At 41.5% G+C, this 24,795-nt stretch overlaps 1 protein-coding gene across 6 annotated transcripts in view; it reads left to right on the top strand.

Annotated features, from left to right (window-relative positions):
• The first annotated feature begins 259 nt into the window (after positions 1 to 259).
• Positions 260 to 24,795, top strand: part of MFSD6 (major facilitator superfamily domain containing 6) — an 89,151-nt gene continuing 64,615 nt past the window's right edge. For 3 of the 6 annotated variants that reach the window (XM_002685219.7, XM_005202247.5, XM_059877718.1), the window contains exons 1-2: positions 260 to 560; positions 18,124 to 18,207. The gene's annotated coding sequence lies outside the window, so the exon portion shown is untranslated. The remainder of the gene's footprint in view (positions 561 to 18,123; positions 18,208 to 24,795) is intronic. The other 3 variants (XM_005202246.5, XM_024979649.2, XM_059877719.1) reach the window with 1 other exon arrangement.

Raw genomic sequence — 24,795 nt, 5'->3', positions numbered from 1 at the left:
CGTTCGCTCTCCGCCCCATCCCCCCGGAGCTAGGCCCGCATCGTTCGCCTTGTCGGGGGTGGGTCTCAGCCGGGGTCGGGGGACCCGAGGATCGACCCTCGCGTCTCCTCTCCACCAGCTCGGCGCGATTCCCGGGCAGGGCTGAGGCCGCGGGTCCCCCGGGGCCGCCCAGGCGGGCGGGAAGCCGGGAGGAGCTGCCGCCGACGCAGCCGCCGCCGCCGCCGCCGCAGGAGGCGGAGCGCTGCACCTGGCGGCGGCTGCTCAGCGCTCGGCCCTGAAACGGGTCCAGCCGGTAGCGAGCGGCGGAGGCCGGGCGGGAGGAGGAGGCAGGAGTGGAGAGAGAGAGGAGGTCGGGCCGGCCGGTGTGCTCGGCTCGCCGCTCCTGGTCTCCCCACCGGCTCGCATTCCCCCGCCGCAGCCCCGGAGGAGCCGGCTATCCGCCCGAGATGGTGCGCGCCGCCCCGACAGCCGCCGCCCGGGCGCCCAGAGCCGCCGCCCCGCGCCGGGGGGAGATGGTGCCCCGCGCCCCGCGCAGCTGAGCGCCGCCGCCGCCGCCGCAGGTGAGTCGGGGCCCGGAGCGCCGGGGGCCGAGCCAAGGGCGGGGAGCCCCCCCTGCGGCGCGCACACCTGCTGTGCGGAGGGGGGGCGGCTGGCGAGGACGGGTCCAGAGCCCGGGCGTCGGGGCGAGGGGTGTCACCGCTCTCAGCCCCGATCACCCGCTGCTGTCTCCCTCCCCTTGGATTCCCCAGTCGTTTGTCATCTTTTGGGGTGCTAGGGCCGGCTATAGCCGGCACCCCGGCGCGGGCAGCACTTCCGCAAACGTAACTGGAGTCAGGAAAACAAAGGCGCTGCCCAAGGGAGCCCTCGCCCGGCGCCGGCAGCAGCCGGGGTGCGGGGTGAGGTTGGGCCCCAGTGTCCAGGCCCTTTTTGGCCCAGCCCCACTCGCGCCCTTGCCATAAACATCGTTGGCGAAAACCAGCACGCAGCCAGCGAACAGATACATAGACGCTTGTGTGGCTAGAGGAGGAAATTGACAGCGTCTGCTTCCCCCAGGTGAACAAATAGGGGGAAAAAACCCCAAAAAGCCCTCTTTCCCTTGCCTACTACCATCCTAGAAGAAATACACCACCTCTGTGCTTCTTTTTACTTCAACTTGGCCTAACGTGTCCCTAGAGCCATTTTGAGGTAACAGTAGGGGTTTCTAGGCCTTTGGGGTCCAGTTTATCTTCTACACAGCCCCCTACAAATTTAAGTAGGATGGTGAAAAATCCCAGATGCAACTTTCCCCTTCATTTATCCACCCCCATGTGAAGAGGCAGGTGGATTGATTACCCTTAAGGCCAGGACACGGTGTGGTTTCTCCTCTCCCACACACTCGCAACCAAGAAGGTTTCCTTTCATCCGAAAATATTCAGTAAACATTTGACAGAGCTACTGGAACAGATAAAACCATACCTGTCAGTAATAGGAATGAACCTTAGAGAGCTGAGGTTTTAATCCCAACTGGTGTCTAGATTATTTGTATGTCGTCAGACGGGTCACATCTTGAGCCTCCGTTTTCTCACCTGTCAAAGGAGATGGTTGAACAGTATAGTGGACAAGCTTCTCTCTAATTGTTCTAGAAGTTTAGGATTTTGTGGAAGTCTAACCTCTTCAAAAGTAAATGAATGCAAAAGGTGTGGTGGATGTCCGGTTGACCAAGGAGGTGATAAAAGCAGGCCCCTGGTGTCTGCAGGGCATTTCTTTCCCCGAGACGTGGCCACTGGTCTGCCACAGGTGTACGTGTGCATCATTGATGGCCTTGGCAAGTGAAAGGGGAGGCCAGGAGGCAGCTTCACTGGAAAGGTCAGCTTTTGACACTTGAAGCTGCTGGGCATCAGCAGACATGAGAGGTATTTTCAGTGATTTTGTGGTACTCAGATGACTTGCGTTTGTCACAAGTTGTAAGCAAAACTTAGGATTGCTTTAAGGAGGAGGCTTGGAAATTGCTACTGAGCCCAGAGCAAGATACCCTGGGGGACTAGGAGGAGAAAGGATCATATTTCGATAATGCATTACAGCTACTAGGCATGTTTACAGTAATTTATTTCTAAGACATTTTCCGTGTCTGTATGAATAAAATCAATATAAAAACATGAAGCCAAACCAAAACACAAAGATAAACAAAATAGCAGGGTTTGTAGGTATTTGGTGATATGAGGTATCAGGTCACCAGGTCTAGAATATATAGTTTCTGGATTATTAACGGTAATAAGGCACTTTTTGAGCACTTAGAATGTTCAAGGCACCATCTTAAACACTTAAATTCTAAAACTCTGTAAGATAAATCTTTTCCCATTTTACAGATGATGAAAAGGAAGCTCAAATGGTTAAGAGACATACAAAAACCACAAAATCTGTAGGAGGTGGGGTTAAATTTGACCCTGTGTCTCTGCCTCCAAAGCCCAGGAAATTTCCACACGGTGTCCCTCCCTATTCAAGACCCAGAAGCCTCACCACCTACATGGGTGCCTTCCTTTGCTTCTTGCCTTTGAAAATTAATTTCATTTCAATATACATACATTACTATGTTAACATTTATCTGTGTAAGATAATCTACATACTTATAGTGCATATGTATTTATGCATGTACATTCACCCGTTTGTTTTCACCATTTGTATGTTGAAGGCAAGTGTAAAAATGATCATAACCAGATATGTTAGTATTAGACCGAGAGGTTTTTTGTTTTACTTCTTTTGCTATTCAGTAAATCTTGATTTAGCAGTCTCATTGTAGGGAAAGGAAGTGCACTACATGTAAATGTGTCTGTTAACTGCTTTGGCACATTATCTTAGGAAAAAAATCATGATATGGTAAGTGAAAAAAGGAAATTGCAGAAGATCTTTATATACAGACCTGCATACAAGCACACATATACCTTGTCTCTTCAGGTGGCTTCCTGAAGGAAGTGGGTTCAGATGATAAAGAGAGGAGGGCACTTTTCCTTTTTACCTTATAAAGTTATTTTGGGCTTACTAAACATTTTTTTTTTTTTTTGCAACAGGCACTTGTTCTTTTATTATATAAACTAAATAGAGAAATAAAAAGAGTAGAATTGATTCACTTAATAACAGAAAATAAGGAAAAAAGTGAATGTGCCTAAACTCTGTAATATTAGAGGAGTGAAACATGGGACTCAGGATGTCAAAGAGGAAGGTGGTATTCTGGAATTTGCAGGTAGGGGAGCAAAGGGTGATGAATCTTGGATGACTAAGTTTTATCTTTTCTAATAATACCTATAGCATATTCTATAGTATGCCCGATTTTCCTCCATAATAAGAATGCTTTGGTACACACACCCCAATTTTTAAAAATTTTATTTATTTTTTGGCTGTGCTGGGTCTTTGCTGCTTGCAGTTTTCTCTAGTTGCAGCGAGCGAGGGCTGCTGTCTAGTTGCAGTGCATAGGCTTCTCCCCGCAGCAGCTTCGCTTCGTGGGGAGCAGGGCTCTAGGGTACGCAGGCCCCAGAGGCAGTTCCCAGGCTCTAGAGCACAGGCTCAGTAGTTGTGGCTCGTGGGCTTAGTTGCTCTGTGGCATGTGGGATATTCCTGGACCAGGGATCAGACCCATGTCTCCTGCATTGGCAGGTAGATTCTTTACCACTGAGCCACCAGGGAAGCCCACACCCACCCCAGGTTATCTGCTGGAGAGGGTGGTAAGGATTTCTTCCTGCTCTTGCTAGTGGTGGCTATCTGTGGAAGCATAATTGGTCTTTATGTGGAAGGTAGGAGTGCGTGCATTGTGTGCTCAGTCGTGTCTGACTCTGCAACCCAGTGGACTCTAGCCTGCTAGGCTCCTCTGTCCATGGGATTTCCCCAGCAAGCATACTGGAGTGGGTTGCCATTTCCTCCTCCAGGGGATCTTCTCAACCCAGGGATCAAATTTGTGTCTCCTCCCTTGGCAAGCAAATTCTTTACCACTGAGCCACTTGGGAAGCCCAGAAGTTAGGAGTAGGAGATATAAATTTACCTGCTGTGTCATGTCTATGAAATGACTTCACAGGTGTAATTATTTTTAGTAACATAATTTCACGAGCAGGAAGCTATTATCAAGTTAATCTAATCTGATGCATACATATATATATATCCATACACATATAGTTTAGAAACATACATATGTGTATATATAGATAATCTTGTCTGATGGGTATATATACAATCCCACAATTTGGCTTAGTTTTATATAATACTAATAAAAAACACTGCTTAGAATTCTTAAAAATTAATACATTTCCCTGCTCAGACTTAGAAATCCAGAATCAAATGCATTCACGGTTTTCAGAATCAAGGAAACACGTTCTTCCTTGTGTTTTTTACATGAAGGAAAAGTGAATAAGATTGGTTCATTGTAAATGTAATAGGCAATCCTGAGAAAAGGGTAACTGTAAAATTATTTTGCATAAGAGATATTCTGACAATTTTAAGTGACATCCAACATTTCGTGTAGGGTTCTAATTCTGTTTTGGTCTGAGGGAAGTCTCAGTCTTTTGATTTAGGAAACTTTGTTGCTCAGTAGGTCCTCTTTAAACCCACAAATCAAGTGCAAAATCCTACCCTAGTGGAAAGCCAGTTTGGGTAAAACCTTTTCCCCAGAGCAAAATGAATGTGTTATTTTCCAGGACACAGCATTTTGGATTCTTGGGAAATGCAGACATATATATCTGCTGTGAATTCTGCATGGGGCAAAGAAAACATCCTAATGTCTCCATCCAGAACATTCCACTTGGATATGATTCTTCCACAGTTAATTACCCAACAGTAGCTGTCTGTGGCCATTATTATACTTTACTGGCATTTTGGAGGGTGAGAAGGCCCGTGTCAGCTTGATTTATTGTCCTAAATCCTGAATGACATGTTATCCAGTACTTAGCCCTATTGTTGGGTTTCAGTAACATTTGCTTTGTAGCTGGTTTTCCTTCTTTGTATTTATAAGATACTTATTTGCTACTTTGTATAATGGTATCATTTAAGTTAGTTGGCTGGGCACTTTTGAAAACTATGAGAGTCATTTGCTAAGGTAATGATTTATGGGCCCTCAGCCCAAATAGAAAACTAAACCAAACCAAATAAAAAATGTGGAACACCTAAGCTGTGAACCTGTATATTAATATATGTCTATATTATGCTATAGCTATTGCAACTCTGGTTGCTAGTCTGTGGCTTTAAATAGCATATGCGAACAGACACACATACACACCCCTACCTCAGCACCAACAAAAAATATCCCAAATGTTGTGTAATAAAAGTAGCTTTCCTGACTTCGCGGGAGGTCCAGTGGTTATGACCATGTGCTTCTGCTGTAGTGGGTGCAGGTTCTGTTCCTGGTCAGGAACTAGGATGCCACATGCCTTGAGGCCTGGCAAGAAAAAAAGAAAAAAGTGAAAGTAGCTTTCATCTGCCTTTATCCCTTTGTCCGTTACATTGAAGAGATGTTAAGGTTTGGAAATGTGAATGACTGGCCTGTATTACCATGGAACCTGGTGGTCCCGCTGAATATTAAGAATAGGAAAGGATGGGGGCAAAGATAGGAAGAATACTAGGCTCTTAGAAAAACCATATTCCAGAGATATAAAAGAAGATTGAGGAAAGCAGGGCTGAGACATCTTTTCTGACATTTGTCCTGGCCTGTGTTTGAGTAGGGGAGACAGATTCAGAGAATGTGCAGAAAACAGGGAAGTCCAAGTCTGAATGACTCTTTTCTCAACTGTGAATGAGGAAATGTTTTGATCTGAGACCAAGAGTGGAACTTGGGGGAGAGAAAGAGATGGGACGCCGTGAATCAGCGGTGGCCGAGAGAGCTCTGGTGTGGCTTTGCGGGGGATAAAAGAAGAACTGGAAAGAGGAACTGGTGTTGTCTCAACAAGTCTGATTTATGGATGAATTGTGTCCAGTGAAAGTGAGCAAAAAGCCTAGGCTGGCATCCTAGCCCCAAGTGGTTCCGTAGAGTGGGGCAGGTGCTCCTACCCCACTTCCCACATGGCCACCATGGAGTGAAGATTGGAGACGGGGCCAGCAGAGCTCAGGACTCCCAGAGGAGGAGGACTGCATCCCTGTGAGCCACATGCTCAATTCTTATAACTGCTCTGGGCATTTTTAGGGACAAGGTTAAGGTAGAATACCCTTGGCCCAAGGTAACCAAGGCCTTTCTCAGCAGAGCCAAGCCCAAAGCCCCCACACTAAACACTTAAAGCAGAACCATACAAAGTGACACACTAACTCTCTATGACTTTTACAGAAATGCACTGATCCAATCCAGCATAGCCCAGCTTCTGTAGCTATTGTGGCGTGCCTTCTTCTGTTTGAAAATGATTCCTGGGAAATTGTGTTTAATGAACAGATAGAACCCAAACTCACCTTTATGAGAGAGTTTGAATAAAAGAGTTTCAAAAGTGTAAAAATGATATCCATTTACCTTTTATTTCCTATAAATGAGGTTCCCCTATTTTGAAGATGTTTTATCTTTTAAGAGCATCTCAAAGCTCTTATAACTGGCCCTTTCAGTTGTTCCTGCAGGATCCCACACAGTGATAGGCAGACTTCAATTGAGCAAGTCCCAGTGACCTTTCCGGGACTGCAGGATCAAAGGTGTCCCAGTTATCACTCAGATGCTTTGTATTTCAAATGATTCCTTTTAAATATGTATTTTCAAAGTGATACTTGTTGGGAAAAAAAATTCAGTAAACTAAAAGAAAAAAAATTTAAATAACTCCTAATTTTACTTTTAGAGTAACATTTTGATATTATTTTCAAATCTTTTTCTAAAGTATATTTTGTATAAAGGACAAAATTTACAAATGTAAACTCTTACATACAGGTTTGTGTCTTGCTTTTTCTCCACTTAATGCTTTTTTTTTTTTCATGAACATTTATCTATTAATTTTAAGTTCTGTTAAGTTCAGTTTTCCATCCTGTGGGTATAAGTTTCTTTTTTTTCTCTTATGTTCAGATACATAATTCAACTGCTTCCATTGCTGATCACTGACTTTGTTTCAGTTCTCATCATTATGATAAACATCCATACACTTAAATCCTTGCCTTCTAGAAAGACTTTTCTTCTACTCTCAGTTAATGAGAGTGCCTATTAATATTTATCTTTACCAGCATTGAATATTTTCATTTTCAAAAGTATTAGTATGGTATGTTTATTGAAGTGCCTTATTTAATGGGCTAGGTAATAAATCTGAAAGAAACTGATAGCACTTGGTAGCTCTGAATTCAACAGAGTCCTAACAGCATAAAAAGCAAGACAAATTAGATTACATATGCTGGAATGTGCTTAGTATATAAAATTTTGTTTTAAACTATAGTGTAGTTAGAGGGTATAAGGAAAAGTCATTGGTGATAGCTACATGTCTATGGAAGAATGTATTTTAAACTGTGAGATCTATATTTTGATCTAGATTGTAAACTCATAAAAGACATGTTTGAGAAAGAAGCAACTATAAATTTTTGTTTAGAATGCCATGTCTTATGTATAGACTGTACACTCTTTAAGCCTCGTAACTTTCTCAGTGACTAATAATGCCAGAATAGCCAAGTAAGTCTTTTCTTGACTAAGCCAGTCTTTTATTGAATAAGCATTTATCAAGCACCCATTATAAATACAGCATTATTTTACACAACGGACACACGTGCTGATGTCCTAACCCAGTGTTATAGAACTAATACCTGGAGTTGTCTCTTTGTTTCTCAGTATAATTCTTATTTTTCCACAGTCTAATTTTCTTGTGTTTCTAGTATTTCGTATTTCCTGTATTTCTAGATTTTAGACTCATGGTCCTATAATAATTGTATTTGCTCAGGTCAGTCCTTTTCTGAACAGATTTGAAAAAAAAAAATGAATGTGTGTCTGTATATAAAACAAGCATTCACATAGGTTTAAAAATAAAAAACCTTTTAAAAGTCAAAAAGCATTTTAATTGAATTGAAATTCCTTTTATAATCATATATATTCTGTATAAATTGCTTCTGAAGTATACAGTGGTACTTTACAGAGAAGACTCTAAATAATTCAACTTTCATTATCAACCTTTTAAAAATTCTTTGTTTTATGCTTTGAAAAAATAAGAAAAGAGAAACAAAAAGGTAAGATTTTTCTGTGTTAACTTCTTGGCAAAGAAACAAAGATTGTGTTTACAATCATTAAAATAGTAAATAATTTGATAATCGAGGCTCCCAGTATAACTGGGCTTGTGCTCGTGTTGACCAGGTTTCATACTTTCCTTTTCCTCTCCTCTTCTAATGCAGTACCTGTTCTATTACCTCCAAGGTGTTTGCAGACACCATGGTTCTCGGGCTCCGACTTGACGCTAATTGCCCTTGTAGGGGCCCCTGTCTGAGAAACCGCATAATGTCAGAAAGCTAATCGGAATTGCATAAACATTTATTAGAGAAGAAGATAATATGATGGTAGCATCAACATACATTTGGAAATGAGTGGAACATGTATGTATGACGCATTTATTCAGTGGTTTCTAAGATCACTGGCAGGAACGCCACAGTTTCATAGAACTGTTGCCCTGGAGGAAGCAAGTGGCTGGTGGCTCCATGCCCACTTCCGTGGCTCCTGGATGGAGGAGAGTGGATGGGGAACCTCTGAGTGGGCTTGTCTTTCATGACATGTTGCTTACATTACAGGTTGAAAAGTATTAAGAAAGAATTTCCCCTTGTTGGAAAAGACTCTGATGCTGGGAGGGATTGGGAGCAGGAGGAGAAGGGGACGACAAAGGATGAGATGGCTGGATGGCATCACTGACTCGATGGATGTGAGTCTTGGTGAACTCTGGGAGTTGGTGATGGACAGGGAGGCCTGGCGTGCTGCGATTCATGGGGTCACAAAGAGTCAGACACGACTGAGCGACTGAACTGAAAAGTTATGCACGTTGTAACTTTTAGCACTGTTGGTTCCATCATCTGAGTTCCACCACTATTTGTAATATTATTTCAGTGGGGAAAAGGTTTCTAAGCTTCAGCTATGGAAGTTCAGTGAATATTGGAAACCCAGCCTATTCAGGAGCTTGGTTATTCTAAACAGTTTCATTGATGCATCTGGCTATTGATCTTGGTTTAGAGAGAGATGACTCTGCACTGATTCTAATTTTTACAAACCTGTGACCCCCTTAAATCCTTATATTGTTTCTCTTCTTGACAAATAATGCAGGGCGTCACTAACAGCATGTCCAGTAAATTTCACTTCCTATTTTGAACACTTTGTGGAAAATTCTGAAAGAGATGGGAATACCAGACCACCTGATCTGCCTCTTGAGAAATTTGTATGCAGGTCAGGAAGCAACAGTTGGAACTGGACATGGAACAACAGACTGGTTCCAAATAGGAAAAGGAGTTTGTCAAGGCTGTATATTGTCACCCTGTTTATTTAACTTATATGCAGAGTACATCATGAGAAATGCTGGACTGGAAGAAACACAAGCTGGAATCAAGATTGCCAGGAGAAATATCAATAACCTCAGATATGCAGATGACACCACCCTTATGGCAGAAAGTGAAGAGGAACTCAAAAGCCTTTTGATGAAAGTGAAAGTGGAGAGTGAAAAAGTTGGCTTAAAGCTCAACATTCAGAAAATGAAGATCATGACATCCGGTCCCATCACTTCATGGGAAATAGATGGGGAAACAGTGGAAACAGTGTTAGACTTTATTTTTCTGGGCTCCAAAATCACTGCAGATGGTGACTGCAGCCATGAAATTAAAAGACGCTTACTCCTTGGGAGGAAAGTTATGACCAACCTAGACAGCATATTGAAAAGCAGAGACATTACTTTGCCAACAAAGGTTCATCTAGTCAACGCTATGGTTTTTCCAGTGGTCATGTATGGATGTGAGAGTTGGACTGTGAAGAAGGCTGAGCGCCGAAGAATTGATGCTTTTGACCTGTGGTGTTGGAGAAGACTCTTGCGAGTCCCTTGGACTGCAAGGAGATCCAACCAGTCCATTCTGAAGGAGATCAGCCCTGGGATTTCTTTGGAAGGAATGATGCTAAAGCTGAAACTCCAGTACTTTGGCCACCTCATGTGAAGAGTTGACTAATTGGAAAAGACTCTTATACTGGGAGGGATTGGGGGCAAGAGGAGAAGGGGATGACAGATGCTGCGATTCATGGGGTCGCAAAGAGTTGGACACGACTGAGCGACTGATCTGATCTGATCTGATTGGATTTTTTTGGTTTGGATAAATTCACAAGATAATAAAAAAAAATTTTAAACACTTTTTTTCCATGCTATACTATGAACCATTGCTTGTACCTCACACTGGGCTTGTTTTAAGACAGGAGGTTTATTTGAGAGAGAGAAGGAAATGAGGTTCTGGGCCTTGCTTCAAATTTATACTGTAACCTCTTGACACAATATTTAACCAAAAGCCTTAAAGGAATTAATAGAAATCTGTTTCTATGATAGCTGATAACGTCTGAGAATCTAAATTACAGTTTTTAAAATTGATATTTAAGTGTGTCTTTCACAAAGTAGAAGTGAAAATCCACTTGGCTTTAATCACTAAAACCTTATTTAAGGTTAAAGTCTATTCTGCCTCTCTTCTTCTTGAGATGAAAATAATTTGTTCTTTTCACCATCTTAGCAAGTGAAGGAAAATATGTTAGAGATAGTTTCATCTCCTTTCTTTCACATTTACTATGTTACAAATATAATTAAAATGTTCCTAAGGGGGCTGTATTTTAAATGGATAGTTATTTCTTGCCTGGTTTACTTAATTATTCTAGTTCATAATCCAACAATGTATCCTCTAATGAGCCTGTGCACCTCCTCCCCACTCCGCAGCTAGGCTGTAGTCATGGGAATGGTTATGGATGTAAATTCATGAGCAATGATGGATAAAATACTAGCTGGGTGCCGGGGTTCAAGGGTGGTGCCAGAGATTACCACGAGAACACTTGGGAAGAATGCTTTTGGAGTAATGGCAAAATAAGACCCAGAGTTGTAATGAAATATCATACCCTGGAATAAGATCACAGCCACCACCACCGAATTTTCCTATGTTGCTTTTGAGTTAGAAAAATTGCTTTTTCATACATTATTTCATTTAAGCCCCAGAATCCCTCTGAGAGTTAGTTGACTTGGGTTTGTGTTTTCAGTCTCCATTTTATACTGAGGAAAGGGAGGCTGAAAGAGGCACTGCTGTGTCAAAGCCAAGAGAGCAACTGGGACTTCTCTCTGCACTTCCTAAAATAAATGTCTGCCATTTTAAGCCTTAGTAAAACCTTTAGAATCTTGCCATCAGGTATTTGTAAAAGATAACCAATATTTATTGAGAGCTTAAGAGTAAAGGTGGGGAAAGCAATGGCACCCCACTCCAGTACTCTTGCCTGGAAAATCCCATGGATGGAGAAGCCTGATAGGCTGCAGTCCATGGGGTCGCTAAGAGTTGGAGACAACTGAGCAACTTCCCTTTCACTTTTCACTTTCATGCATTGGAGAAGGCAGTGGCAACCCACTCCAGTGTTCTTGCCTGGAGAATCCCAGGGACGGGGGAGCCTGGTGGGCTGCCATCTATGGGGTTGCACAGAGTCGGACACGACTGAAGCGACTTAGCAGTAAGAGTAAAGGGCAATATACTAAGTCCTGAATTCTTCCCTCGAGATGTTTATGATCTAGTTGGGGCACACAGGAAATATCTATTAAAATAGCAGTAAAATCACCCCTAAATCATGCAACAGCTCAGGTGTGAGAGCAACCTCCAGAAGTTGAGGAAGGAGTCAGGAAAATACTGCCAGTTTATTTGATTTCCAGACATTGTAAAAGATCGCATTAGATTCATAAATTTCTGCTACAATGGTTCCATCACAGGATATTAGTATTTGCAATTAGTGTTAAGTGCAGTTGTTGTTGTTTAGTCGCTTAATCATGTCTGACTCTTTGTGACCCCATAAACTGTAGCCCACCAGGCTCCTCTGTCCATGGGATTTCCCAGGTGAGAATACCGGAGTGGGGGGATCTTCATGACTCAGGGGTCAAACCCACATCTCCTGCATTGGCTGGCAGGTTTTTTACCATTGAGCCACAGTACAAGAAAAGATCAAATGTTAGGAAATCCTTAGTAGAGGTTGCAGTAACAGAATGCTGCCGATCTGCTTTCCATACTGAACCTCTGACGATCATTGCAAAATACAGATGTGGTCATTCTGCCCTCCTCTTCTCTTTCGTGGCTCTCCATTATGCTCAAAATAAATAACATGCATACATTCTTACAGATTGGGCGCCGTGCTAAGAGTTCAACAGGCATCATCTTTTTTTTCATCCTCACGGCTACCCTAATGGAAAAATATCCATGTATTCCACATGTTGTAGATGAGGAAGAATAAGACTTGGAGAAGCTGGAAGCCTTCCCAAAGCTACAGAGCTTGACGGTAGCAGAGGGAGGCTCTCAGTCTCTGCCCGTCTCACCTCCCACTCAGGAACGCCTTGGCATCGTGCTCAGCCCCTCCCCTGTGCCTCCTCTGTGGGTGTCTCTTACTCATCCTTTAAGACTCCCACTCTGTTAAGACCCACCCCAGAGACTCCTGTGTTGCCCACACTTGCCCCTGCCCTTTGGCTCACCACTGGATTCAATAGCAGGGCAGCAGGTTCTTCACTGTTTGAATTGTTGCTCACCAAGCATGCATCCCATCTAATAGTTGATGCTAGATTTATATTTGTGGGGTTAAAAAAAAGAATGTCTTCATTGCTGTTGTTTAGTCACTAAGTTGTGTCCAATTCCTTTGCGATCCCGTGGAGTATAACCTACCAGGCTCCTCCCTGTCCTTAGGATTTCCTGAGAATACTGGAGTGGGTTGCCATTTCCTTTTCCAGGGGTCTTGCCAACCCAGGGAGCAAACCCGCATCTTCTGCATTGGCAGGCAGATTCTTTACCACTGAGCCACCAGGGAAGCCTTTTATCTTCATTATCAGTCCCTAATGTAGTATTTTGTATTCTGTCCATTCATCCCATAGCTTACTACTTGAGGCCTCCTGTAAGCTATTACTGTCTGCTCGCCTCATCAGCCCCAGCGTTAACCTTGTAAAGAAGTCTTGCTGTCTTTTCTTTCCCTCATCCCGGAGTAGTTTTCTCATCCTCTTTGCCTAAAGCCTAACCCTGCACATCTGTCAAGGGTCAGGTTAAGTCCTTCATCCTCTTGACAGCTCCCATCTGGAATCTGGGCTCTCTTCTCTGAACTCCGGAAGCACGCCTGTTGTCAGTAACATTTTTTGATTTTGCAGTGTTCTGTGGCTTCTGTTATTCTTCTGACTTGTCATTTAAACCTTCCTTGTGCTTTGGGCTCACCTTTTAACTATGAAGTCTTTGAGACCCAAGACCAGGTCTTTGGCTCCCTGTCTAGTAGCTGCCCTGCGTGTCAAGAGGCAGTGGCTGCTAAGAGAAGAGACTTCGCAATTTGAATCCCAGATCTGCCACTTATTCCCTTGGGGTAATTGTTTACCTTCTTTCTTTCTCAAGTTCCTCATCGGAAACGTGGGGGAAGTAATCATATTGCCCCAGAGAACTGTTGTGAGGAATAATGAGTTAGTCCATTTTAAGCCCACAGCAAGTGCTGTTTAAGTGTTGTGTTTTATTTAGTAATAATAGTGAGAATAATATAGCCCACTAAGCTCCTATTAAAATACAAAAGCATTGTCTAAAGTGGGCAGCCGCAGGCTATGAATTAACCACCACTTGGATCAGTTTGTCCCCTAGCAGACGCATTTTGCTACAAGCTTGGGAAAGGTCCACCATGAATGACAAGAAATGGCAGGTTCTGGGTTCTGGGAAGGGTTGTGGGGAGTCTGTGGGTAGCACTGAGCACCTGCAGGGCTCCAGTTGGACCCTGGAGAATCAGACAGGGTTGACAAGACTAGAACTGCTTTGGTTCTTTCACAATTTCATGCAGCCATAAAGGAGTCATGTCAAAATGCTCGCAGAGGAAAAGGCAGATTCCACAACAGGCATTCACCTTTGCGTACCTTAGTGGCCCTGCAGCATGTGGGACTGTTATAAAACCGACCTTATATTTCTTTTTCATGACGTTGGCTCAGTGTGTAGCAGATGCTAAAGCAGTCCTTATTGAAAAAAAGGTCTGTTGGAATTGACATTGAGTGCTGTGCCTTTAAGGAAAACTCTATTCTGGAAAACACTGGGGGTTGAACTGAACGGTTCACAGTGCACTGTGTGAATACCAGGATGCTAAGGCTCCCTGGTGGCTCAGACAGTAAAAGCGTCTGCCTCCAGTGTGGGAGGCCCGGGTTCGATCCCTGGGTTGAGAAGATCCCCTGGAGAAGGAAATGGCAACCCACTCCAGTACTGCTAACTGCTGCTGCTAAGTCGCTTCAGTCGTGTCTGACTCTGTGCGACCCCAGAGACAGCCCACCCGTCCCTGGGATTCTCCAGGCAAGAACACTGGAGTGGGTTGCCATTTCCTTCTTCAATGCATGAAAGTGAAAAGTGAAAGTGAAGTTGCTCAGTCGTGTCTGACTCGAGCGACCCCATGGACTGCAGCCTACCAGGCTCCTCCGTCCATGGGATTTTCCAGGCAGGAGTACTGGAGTGGGGTGCCATTGCCTTCTCCACACTCCAGTACTCTTGCCTGGAAAATTCCATGGACGGAAGAGCCTGGTGGGCTGCAGTCCATGGGGTCGTAAAGAGTCGGACACGACTGAGCAACTTCACTTAAGGCTCATTTACAGCGGTTTTTCCATGTCTGTGTTGGGAATAAATTGCAGCCATAGTTAAAGTTCTGCTCTATGATCTGAGTTGCTCAGAAGCCTAGTGAGTGGCCCATAAGAGCTGACAGGGTAGCTCTTTCCCCATCTGCAGCCTCAGTTCTGGTCTCTGGGCAGCAGTGCATTAAGAGAGCAATGTTGCCAGGAGGGAATGTCTCCTTCTGGGTAAGCCAAGGGTTGTTTCCTCTCCGTCACCAATGGTTATGTCACTGCTACAGTAAAGCACACATCATCATAGTGTGTTGGTAGATCTGACCTTTGGCATTTGTTGTTCCAAGTAATATATTCAGGTTTAAGATTTTTTTCTTCAAAAGTTGAATCTGCTTCCATACTCATCTACTTGTGGGTAACTCAGTATATGGTTTAGCAGTTTGAATTTAAATATTTAATGAAGAAAGCTATCAATTTTAACAAGAATGATTTAATCACCTCTCATCAATAATTCAGAAATACCTGCTATTTTTTAATGACTTGGTGTAGATACTAGTTGAATGCCTTTCCAGGTTTTCACAGTAATGATGTTGATTACGATCATTAGAGAGTGCCAGGTGAGAAAATTTTTCTGATTTTCTGAAAAACAAAAGCCCCCCCTGCCCTCTTCATCCAAGTAGGATTAACTGCAAACCTATCGGAGAAGGCAATGGCACCCAACTCCAATACTCTTGCCTGGAAAATCCCATGGATGGAGGAGCCTGGTAGGCTGCAGTCCATGGGGTCGCTAAGAGTCAGACACGACTGAGCAACTTCACTTTCACTTTTCACTTTCATGCACTGGAGAAGGAAATGGGAACCCACTCCAGTGTTCTTGCCTAGAGAACCCCAGGGACTTCGGGGCCTGGTGGGCTGCCGTCTATGGGGTCGCACAGAGTCAGACACGACTGAAGTGACTTAGCAGCAGCAGCAGCAAACCTATATAAAGATTTTCCAGAGAAGTTCATAGATTTTTTTCTGCTTATAATTTAAGATGTCTTCTCTCTTTTTAAAAGTTTGTTTTAAAAAATCTTTAAGATTCAGAAGTTTAAAACAAAATATTAGCTTAATGGGTTCAAGTTGATGGACTGTTAAATAAACAAAATCTCTCCTAGGTTTGCAGACAGAGTAAGTACTTCATCCAACATATAAATATTCTTACTATTCCCTATACTTATTCTGTCAATCCTTATGGCAAATTAAATGTAATCTAAGTCAGCCAAAGCATGTCCTGCTTTGGGACACGTTTCAATTTTAGTAAAACACAGAGGTTTTGGTGGAGTTCATTTGTTTCTTTTTTGTTCCTGATCTTTTAATTACACAGCTGGCTATCAGTTAGGTTCAGATGCTCAGTCTTGTCCAACTCTTTGCTACCCCATGGACTGCAGCATGCCAGGCCTCCCTGTCCATCACCAACTCCCGGGCTTACTCAAACTCATGTCCATTGAGTTGGTGATACCATCCAACCAGCTCATCCTCTGTCGTCCCCTTCTCCTCCCACCTTCAATCTTTCCCAGCATCAGGGTCTTTTTCAATTAGTCAGTTCTTTGCATCAGGTGGCCAAAGTATTGGAGTTTCAGCTTCATCATCAGTCCTTCCAAGGAATATTCAGGACTGATATTCTTTAGGATGGACTGGTTGGACTTTAGGATGGACTCCTTGCAGTCCAAGGGACTCTCAAGAGTCTTCTCCAACACCACAGTTCAAAAGCATCACTTCAGGGCTCAGCTTTCTTTATAGTCCAACTCTCAAATGCATACATGACTACTGGAAAAACCATAGCTTTGACTAGATGAACCTTTGTTGGCAAAGTAATATCTTTGCTTTTTAATATGCTGTTGGTCATAAGTTTTCTTCCAAGTAGCAAGCGTCTTTTCATTTCATGGCTGCAGTCACCACCTGAAGTGATTTTGGAGCCCAAGAAAATAAAGTCTCTCACTGTTTCCATTGTTCCCCCATCTGTTTGCCATGAAGTGATGGGACCAGATGCTGTGATCTTAGTTTCCTGAATCTTGAGTTTTAAGCCAACTTTTTCACTCTCCTCTTTCACTTTCATCAAGAGGCTCTTTAGTTCTTCTTCACTTTCTGCCATAAGGGTGGTGTCATCTGCATATCTGAGGTTATTGATATTTCTCCCGGCAATCTTGATTCCAGCTTGTGCTTCATCCAGCCCAGCATTTCTCATGATGTACTCTGCATATAAGTTAAATAAGCAGGGTGACAATATACAGCCTTGACCTACTCCTTTCCCAATTTGGAACCAGTTTGGAACCAGTCTACAGATGGCTATAGTTATACTTTATTTTGTTTCTGTATTCACAATGTGGATTATCTCAGTTCCTTTTCTTCAGTATCTAAGGATGACCTGAAAATTTTAGTGTCTAAACACTAATATCCTGAGTTGAAACAAAAAGTTTTTGTTTGTATTTTTAGATTTGAAGTTCATATAAAAAAGTTACTGAATGTGACATTCATATAACAGGTACTGAATGTCATATTACATGAACATTTTCTTCACTACTTTGCATTGGTTGATACTCTGAGAACTACTTAACACCTGGACTCAGGTACCAAGAGAAACCTTTCATAACCTTATGATAATCAAAAATCATTTGAATCTGATGGAGAGGAAAGAATGGTTTAGGGGAAAGTCACTCATCAAGGTTTAAATCAACCTCCTAATGTAAGATATTTTGCAACTTTGAATTACTATTTGGGCATTAGTTCTTCATCATCCCTTGAACAATTTAGAAATTATGCTTTTTAAAGGCAACTTTGTGTCCTTCTCTGACCCACTTGTTATAGAATCAGCAGTTGATTTATGGAGAATAATTAAATAAAGGCCACCTGGCTAGAATTCGTGCAGTTAGAATTTGATCTGTACAAATCTGAAAACTCTTTTTAGTCTGTGATGGAAGGATACTAGTAACTGCTTTTGATTATTATCTTTCAAAAAAACATAGCTCTTACAACTGCATAATTATTTTTTAGCTTTGATTTTTATTTTTAAAATGAGTTATGTATATACAAAGCTTTTTTAAAAAACTGAGCAAGTTTGCAAGGCTTTTTTTTTTTTTTAATTAGACTTTTTACACCATCTTGCCTCATTTCTTCTCTCAGAGGCAAATATTAATACATTCTCTGCTTTTAAGGGGAGAAGGCAAAGGCACCCCACTCCAGTACTCTTGCCTGGGAAATCCCATGGGCGGAGGAGCCTGGTAGGCTGCTGTCCATGGGGTTGCTAAAAGTCGGACAGGACTGAACAGCTTCACTTTCACTTTCTGCTTTTAAGGTGATTATTCTGATATTTACCAGTGTGTTTTGAAATAAAAAGCTGGTATTCTGAGTTCGTGGTTTTTAAATGAAGGCATTATCTATTGTTTTCCCACAGTGGAAGATACAGAGCTAAGTGTCCATCCTGCCTCGGCTCTCCATGCGCATTCAGCCTTCTCATTTCCCTGTTTTCTTCATATAGGTACGTGGCAGTTTTGAATAGTTTACTACTCACTGCTTACATTACTGTGACCATGTAGCTGAGACATGTATGAATAGCGAAGTATGATTATTTGTCTTTTCCTGTGCAACTTTTTGTTTTCTTATAGGGTTTTATTTACTTTTCTCTACACTTACCAGTAATTAATCCCTAAACTCTCAGCAATGGTCTGACCTTAGGACATTCAGAGGTACTGGTATCCTGGCGATGTCACTTTGCTGACAAAGCATCTGCTTGGTGCCTACAGACCTGCCCCAGTGACACCTGCCCTTTGTGCCAGCCTAGGACCTCTAGCCACCAGCACACCATCTTTCCTTTGCCTCTCTCCTGTGTTAGTTCTCTTACTTTCTAAATTCCATGTCTTACTCTCTCTTGTGTTATTCCCTTGTTTTGGCGGTGCTCAACCTAAGAAAGGATATACGAGAGGTGCATTTGTTTTTTGAGAAATTGCGTATGTAAAGTGTCTTTTTCCCCCTATAAACTTGAGTGATAATTTGGTTGGGAATAGCTTCCAGGGTTATTGCTGGGACTCCTGAAGCCATTCTGGTTCCTGGTCCTTAGTATGTGACACATTTTATCCTCTAAGAGTTTGTAGGACTATCCGATTGTTCTCAAGTTCTGAGAGCTTGCTCATGTGCTTTGGCTTGGGTCTGCTTTATCCACTATGTCAAGTACTCCATGGTCATTTCAGACAGCTCATATATTTCAGTTCTGAGAAATTTTCTTGAATTAAAGAATTCCCATCTCTTCATTTTCTCTGTTTTGTCTCAGAGTTGCAGTTTTTTAGATACCTGTCTTTCTGGGTGATCCTATAATTGTCTTTTCTCTTGTACTTTCATCTCTTTTCTTTTTATATTTTAAGTCTTTAAGTTCATTTTTGTTTCTGTGCTTCACTTTATTTTTTTAATTTTATTTTTAATTGGAGGATAATTGCTTTACAATGTTGTGCTGGTTCTGCCATACAAAAATGTGAATTAGCCTTGAGTATATGTGTGTGTATGTATGTATATATATCCCCTCCCTCTTGAACCCCCTTCCCACCCCACCCCCCCCAAGTTAATTTTCTGTTGAAAAATAATATAGTTCACTGACGTCTTACAAAGTGAACACTTCCATTTAATAAAAGATCCAGATTAAAAAAGAAAACAATTATCAGGACCCCAGACCTTCTTCTAGCTACTACCTCACCCCAGGGTAACTGCTATCTTGAGTTTTTAAAATTAACCTGTTTTATTCTGAGATAATTGTAGATTCACATACAATTATAGGAAATAATACAGAGAGAGCCCATTGATCCAGTACCCACTTTTCCCCAGTGGTAACATCTTGCAAAACCATTAGGAGAACAGCTGACATTGATACAGTCGAGATGCAGAGCACTTTCAGGGCACCAGAGCCCTCCTGTCACACTTTTGCAGCCATCTCCTCCCCCTCCCACACCACTCCTGGTGAGCCCCAGCATTCTCTCTTGTGTTCTCCACACCAGTACTTCTGTTACTCCTAGGATGGTCTGTGAATGGAATCATGGAGTACATCATCTTTTGAGATTGGCTTTTTTCTCTCTTTTTAATTCTCTGGAGATTTATTCAGGTTACTGTGTCAGTCATTTATTCCCTTTTATTGCTGAACAGTTTTCAGTGGTATTGAGGTGCCACGGTTTGTTTAACCATTCATCCGCAATGGACACCTACGCTGTTTCCAGGTTTTGGCTATTACAATAAAGCTGCTTTATTTGTGAACAGGTGTTTGTGTGAAAATAAGCTTTCACTTTTCTGGGATAAATGCCCAAAAGTGAAATTGCTGGGTCACTAGTCACTGTTTAAATTTATAAGAAATTGCCAAACTGCTTTGCAGAGTGGCTGTACCATTTAACATCCCTAACAGCAATGTATGAATGATCTAATTTCTCTTTATTGATGTTAGAATTTGGTGTTGTTACTATTTTTTATTTTATCCATTCTTATAGATATGTAGTGGTATATCATGTTTTTAACTTATGTCCTAATGGTTAGTGACAATGAACATTTTTTCACAAGTTTATTTGCATCTGTATATCCTATATATTCTCTTTGATGAAATGTCTCTTCATGTCTTGTCTGTTTTTTAATTGGATTGTTTGGTATATTTTCTGTTGAGTTTTGAGAATTCTTTACATATTCTAGATACTACTAGCCCTTTGTTGAATATGTGGCTTGCAAATATTTTCTCCCAGTCTACAGCTTGTCTTGTCTTGTCTTTTTTGGCTGTGATGAGTCTTCGTGTGGTGTATGGGCTTAGCTGCCCCTCAGCATATGGAATCTTCCTGGACCAGGGATTGAAACCACTTTTCCGGCACTGGAAGGCAGATTCTTTACCACTGGGCCACCAGGAAAAGTCCTCTTTTCATTCTTTTAATAGAGTCTTTCCCAGAGCAAAAGTTTTTAATTTTTAAAAAATCAATTTATTTTTAATTGGAGAATAACTGCTTTACAATATTGTGTTGGTTTCGGCCAAAAGTTTTTAATTTTGATAACGTCTAATTTATCAATTTTTCCTTTTATGAGTCATGCTGTTGGTATTAAGTCTAAGAACTGTTTGCCTAGCACTAGAATCTAGGGGTCTTTTTCCCCTAAAAGTTTTATAGTTTTTCATTCAAATCCATGATGTGTTTTGAGTGAGTGTTCATATAACGTATGAGCCATTTATTTTTTGCCTACTGATGTCTAATTGCACCAGCACTGTTTGTTGAAAAGGTCATCATCTTTCTCTCACCAAATTGTTTTTGCATCTTTGTCAGATATCACTTGGACATGTTTGCATAGATTTATTCTCGGGCTCTCTGCTCTGTCCCACTCATCTATGTGTCTGTTCTTCTGCCAGCATCACACAGCCTGATTAGTATGTGGCTAGGTGATAAATCTTTTTCAATGTTGCTTCCCTGGTGGCTCAGATGGTAAAAGCATCTGCCTGCAATACGGGAGACCTGGGTTCGATCCCTGGGTCGGGAAGATCTCCTGGAAAAGGAAATGGCAACCCACTCCAGTATTCCTGCCTGGAGAATCCCAGGGACGGAGGAGCCTGGCAGGCTACAGTCCATGGGGTCCCAAAGAGTCAGATACGACTGAGCGACTTCACTTCAGGTGATAAATCTTTTTCAATGTTGCTTTAAAGTGAAGTGAAGTCTCTCAGTCGTGTCCGACTCTTTGCGACCCCATGGATTGTAGCCTATCAGGTTCCTCCGTCCATGGCATTTTCCAGTCAAGAGTGCTGGAGTGGATTGCCATTTCCTTCTCCAGGGGATCTTCCTGACCCAGGAGTCGAACCCCGGTCTCCCGCACTGCAGGCAGGCTCTCTACCATCTGAGACACCAGCTTTAGCTATTCTAATTCCTTTTCCTGTTCAGACAAATTTTAGAGTGATCTCACCCAAATTCCCAGAAAGCCTTCCTGAGATTTTGATAGGGACCGTGTTAAACTTGTATATAAATTTGAGAATAATTGAAGTCTTTACTGTGTTGAGTGTTGCAGCCCATGAACATGATATAGCTCTCCATTTCTTCAGATTTCTTTCTTTTACTGGCATTTTGTAGTTTTTCAGCTTATAGTCCTGTACATGTTTTGTTAATTTATACTGAAATATTTCTTCTTTCTAGAAGCTTTTTATATTTCTTGGGATTTCCTGCATGGACAATTGTGCCACTGTAAACAGAGACAGTTTCTTCCTTTTTGATCTATATACTTTTTGTTTCCTGTTTTTCCCTGTATTGCACTGGCTAGAACTTCCACCACGACGTTGCCTAAGAGTGATGAGAACATCTTCCCTTCTTCCCTATCTTAGAGAAAAAGCATTCAGTCTTCCACCATTAAAAGTAATGCTACCTGTGGGGTTTTGTAGGAGATCTTTATTGAGTTGAAGAAGATCCCTTTTATTCCAATTTTTTGAGACTTTTCAGGAATGAGTGTTTAATTTCGTCAAACGCTTCTTCTGCATCAGTTGTTAGGACCATGATACCTTTTTTTTTCCTTTGCTTGTTTATATGGTGGATTATATGGATTGAATTTCAAGTACTGCAGCAGCCTTGCATCCTTGGAATAAATCCCACAGGGTCATAATGCACAATTCTTCTTGCTAAATTTTCTAATACTTTGTTAAGGATTTTCATGTCTGTGTTCATAAGGGATATTGGTCCATAGTTTCCTGGGTTTTCGACTGTCTTTTTTTCTGGATACTGGATTCTTGCTTGACAATTTTTCTCTTTCAGCATTTAAAAAATATTGTATTTCTTCTTGGGTCCGGTTTTAAAGAAACAAACATTCTATCATTTGAATGGTTTTTCCCCTGTTGGTAAGTTGTGATTTCTGTCTCTGCCCTCAAGATTTTTTGTGTGTTTGGTTTTTACAGTTTGACTATGTTGTGTCTTGGTGTGGGTTTCACTTGTTCAGAGTTCATTCAGCTTAAATCTGTAGGTTCATGTCTCTTGCCACTTTTGAGATGTTTTCAGCCTTTGTTTCTTTGAATACTTCAGCGCTGCTCTTTTTCTCTTCTCCTTTAAGGACTCTGATGTCATTAATGTTCAATCTTTTGTTATAGTCCCACAGGTCCTTGAAGCCCTGTTAATTTTTTTTCAATCTATTTTTTTTCTGTTGTTAAGATTGTATAATTTCTATTATACTTGCAGTTCACTGATTCTTCCCTCTCCTCCATTCTGCTGTTGAGTCCATCCATAGAGTTTTTGTGTTTTGGTTATTGTATTTTCCAGTTCTAACATTTCCATTTTGTTTTTCTTTATATATATATTTCTTACACTGCTGAGACTTTCTATTATTTCTGTTCTTCAACTTTCTATTTTTTTTATTTGTTTCAAGCATGTTTGTAGCATGTATGTATCTTATTTATGAAAATATTAATGTTATATTTAAGAACTATTTTCCTCCTCATAGAACTTCTGTTTTCTCCATATTGATTTTTTTTCCTGTCTGTTTTGATTCCCTCTTTCCTGTAAGAGCCATTTGTTAAATGTCTTAGAATTCTTGGTGACTGCTCACATTTAGTGACAGGGCTTGTTAAGACCCTGAGCTCCTGTGTGGAGTGATTTGCTTGGATAGTTTAGTTGGGGAGGTTTCAATATCATGATTGAGAGGTCATTTCTCTTGGGTTGGTCAAATTCTCCAGGGAAGACCCTTCCAGCCTCTGAGAACCTAGTGTGGCAAGTGGGATAGGGCTTGGGGTCCAGGCCAGGGCTTGAATCTCGGATGTGTATGTTCACTCAGCGGCCCCCTCTTTTCAGTATGGTGCCGTAATCTCAGCTGTTACTGGTCCTCTATGACTCAAGAACTCCGTTTTATCCTCTCCAGAGGGATATCCTCTAGTTGATTGGCTAGCTAGGTGGAGAGGGGAAGGGGACTGAGCCTTCTGCGCTGGGGTCCAGACTTTCCATTAACTCTGTTGTTAGCAGCAACCCCCACTTAAACACATACCCTCTTACTTGCAGATAAACCTCATATGGCCAACCTGTGAGCCTTTGAGGGACTCTGAGGAATGAATTGTAATTTATTGTTCTTGGCTTTCCCCACTGTCAACCAGGGTTCCAGTTTTCTCAGATTCACCATTATTTACCAGTTGTCTATGTTTTGGCTTCCGGAATTTTATTTTATTGCTATTATGTACCTTTTAATTTTCACAGCTTGGATTATGACTTTAAAAGCGTGGATGTTTGTTGGTGTTGCCGTTTGAGTCAGGTTTAGGGATGCAGTAAAACAGATGTGCTCAATCTGCCATTTTTACCAGAAGTGTCATGTGATTTTTATACATTTTAAAAATGACAAATATTTCTTTGAAGTTTGAACTCAAACTTAAATTAATTTAGAAAATAAGTCCAAAGGAGAATGACTGTGTTTTTCAGGTGATGAAATAGAATTGGAGGTGCTGACTTGAGTAGGTGGAGGCACTAATGATGAAAGAAAAATAATAGAGAACAGTGAGGAAAATCTTTTAGCCTGGCAGCAGAAGGTTGGATTTTGCTTTTCCTTCAAGTTTTGTGGGAGATGAAAAAAGTTTTCCATGATTAAGAAAACTGTGATTTGGGAACTAGAGAGAGGTGATGGCTGTACAACATTGTGAAAGTGCTACATTCCACTGAATCATTCACTTTACCTGTGGCGGATTCATTTCGATATTTGGCAAAACTAATACAATATTGTAAAGTTTAAAAATAAAATAAAATTTAAAAAAATAATAAAAAAAATAAAAATCTAAAAAAGAAAAAAAGAAAATGGCTCATTTTTTGTTACATGAATTTAATTTTGTTACATGAATTTTAATTTTTACCTCAAATTAAAAAAAAAAACTTAACCAAAAAAAAGAGAAATATATGAACATTTTCAAAGCTAGAACTATGTTGACACCTGGCTTTTGGTGATAAAAGATAATTTGACTTATTTGACTTATTACACAGGCCTCATTACGTTATGTTTCTACTGTCTGCCTGGAGCTAGGTAGAGATTTTTAAATGTTTACAAGCATGATTTTGGAAGATCTTCAGAAATTTACTTCTCATTTTGGGAAAAGGGAGAGCAAAATGTACTCCAAAGG

Source organism: Bos taurus, chromosome 2, assembly GCF_002263795.3.
Source record: "Bos taurus isolate L1 Dominette 01449 registration number 42190680 breed Hereford chromosome 2, ARS-UCD2.0, whole genome shotgun sequence".
NCBI classification, from domain to species: Eukaryota; Metazoa; Chordata; class Mammalia; order Artiodactyla; family Bovidae; genus Bos; species Bos taurus.
The sequence above is the reverse complement of the archived record's forward strand: the minus strand, read 5'-3'. Positions and strand labels throughout refer to the sequence as shown.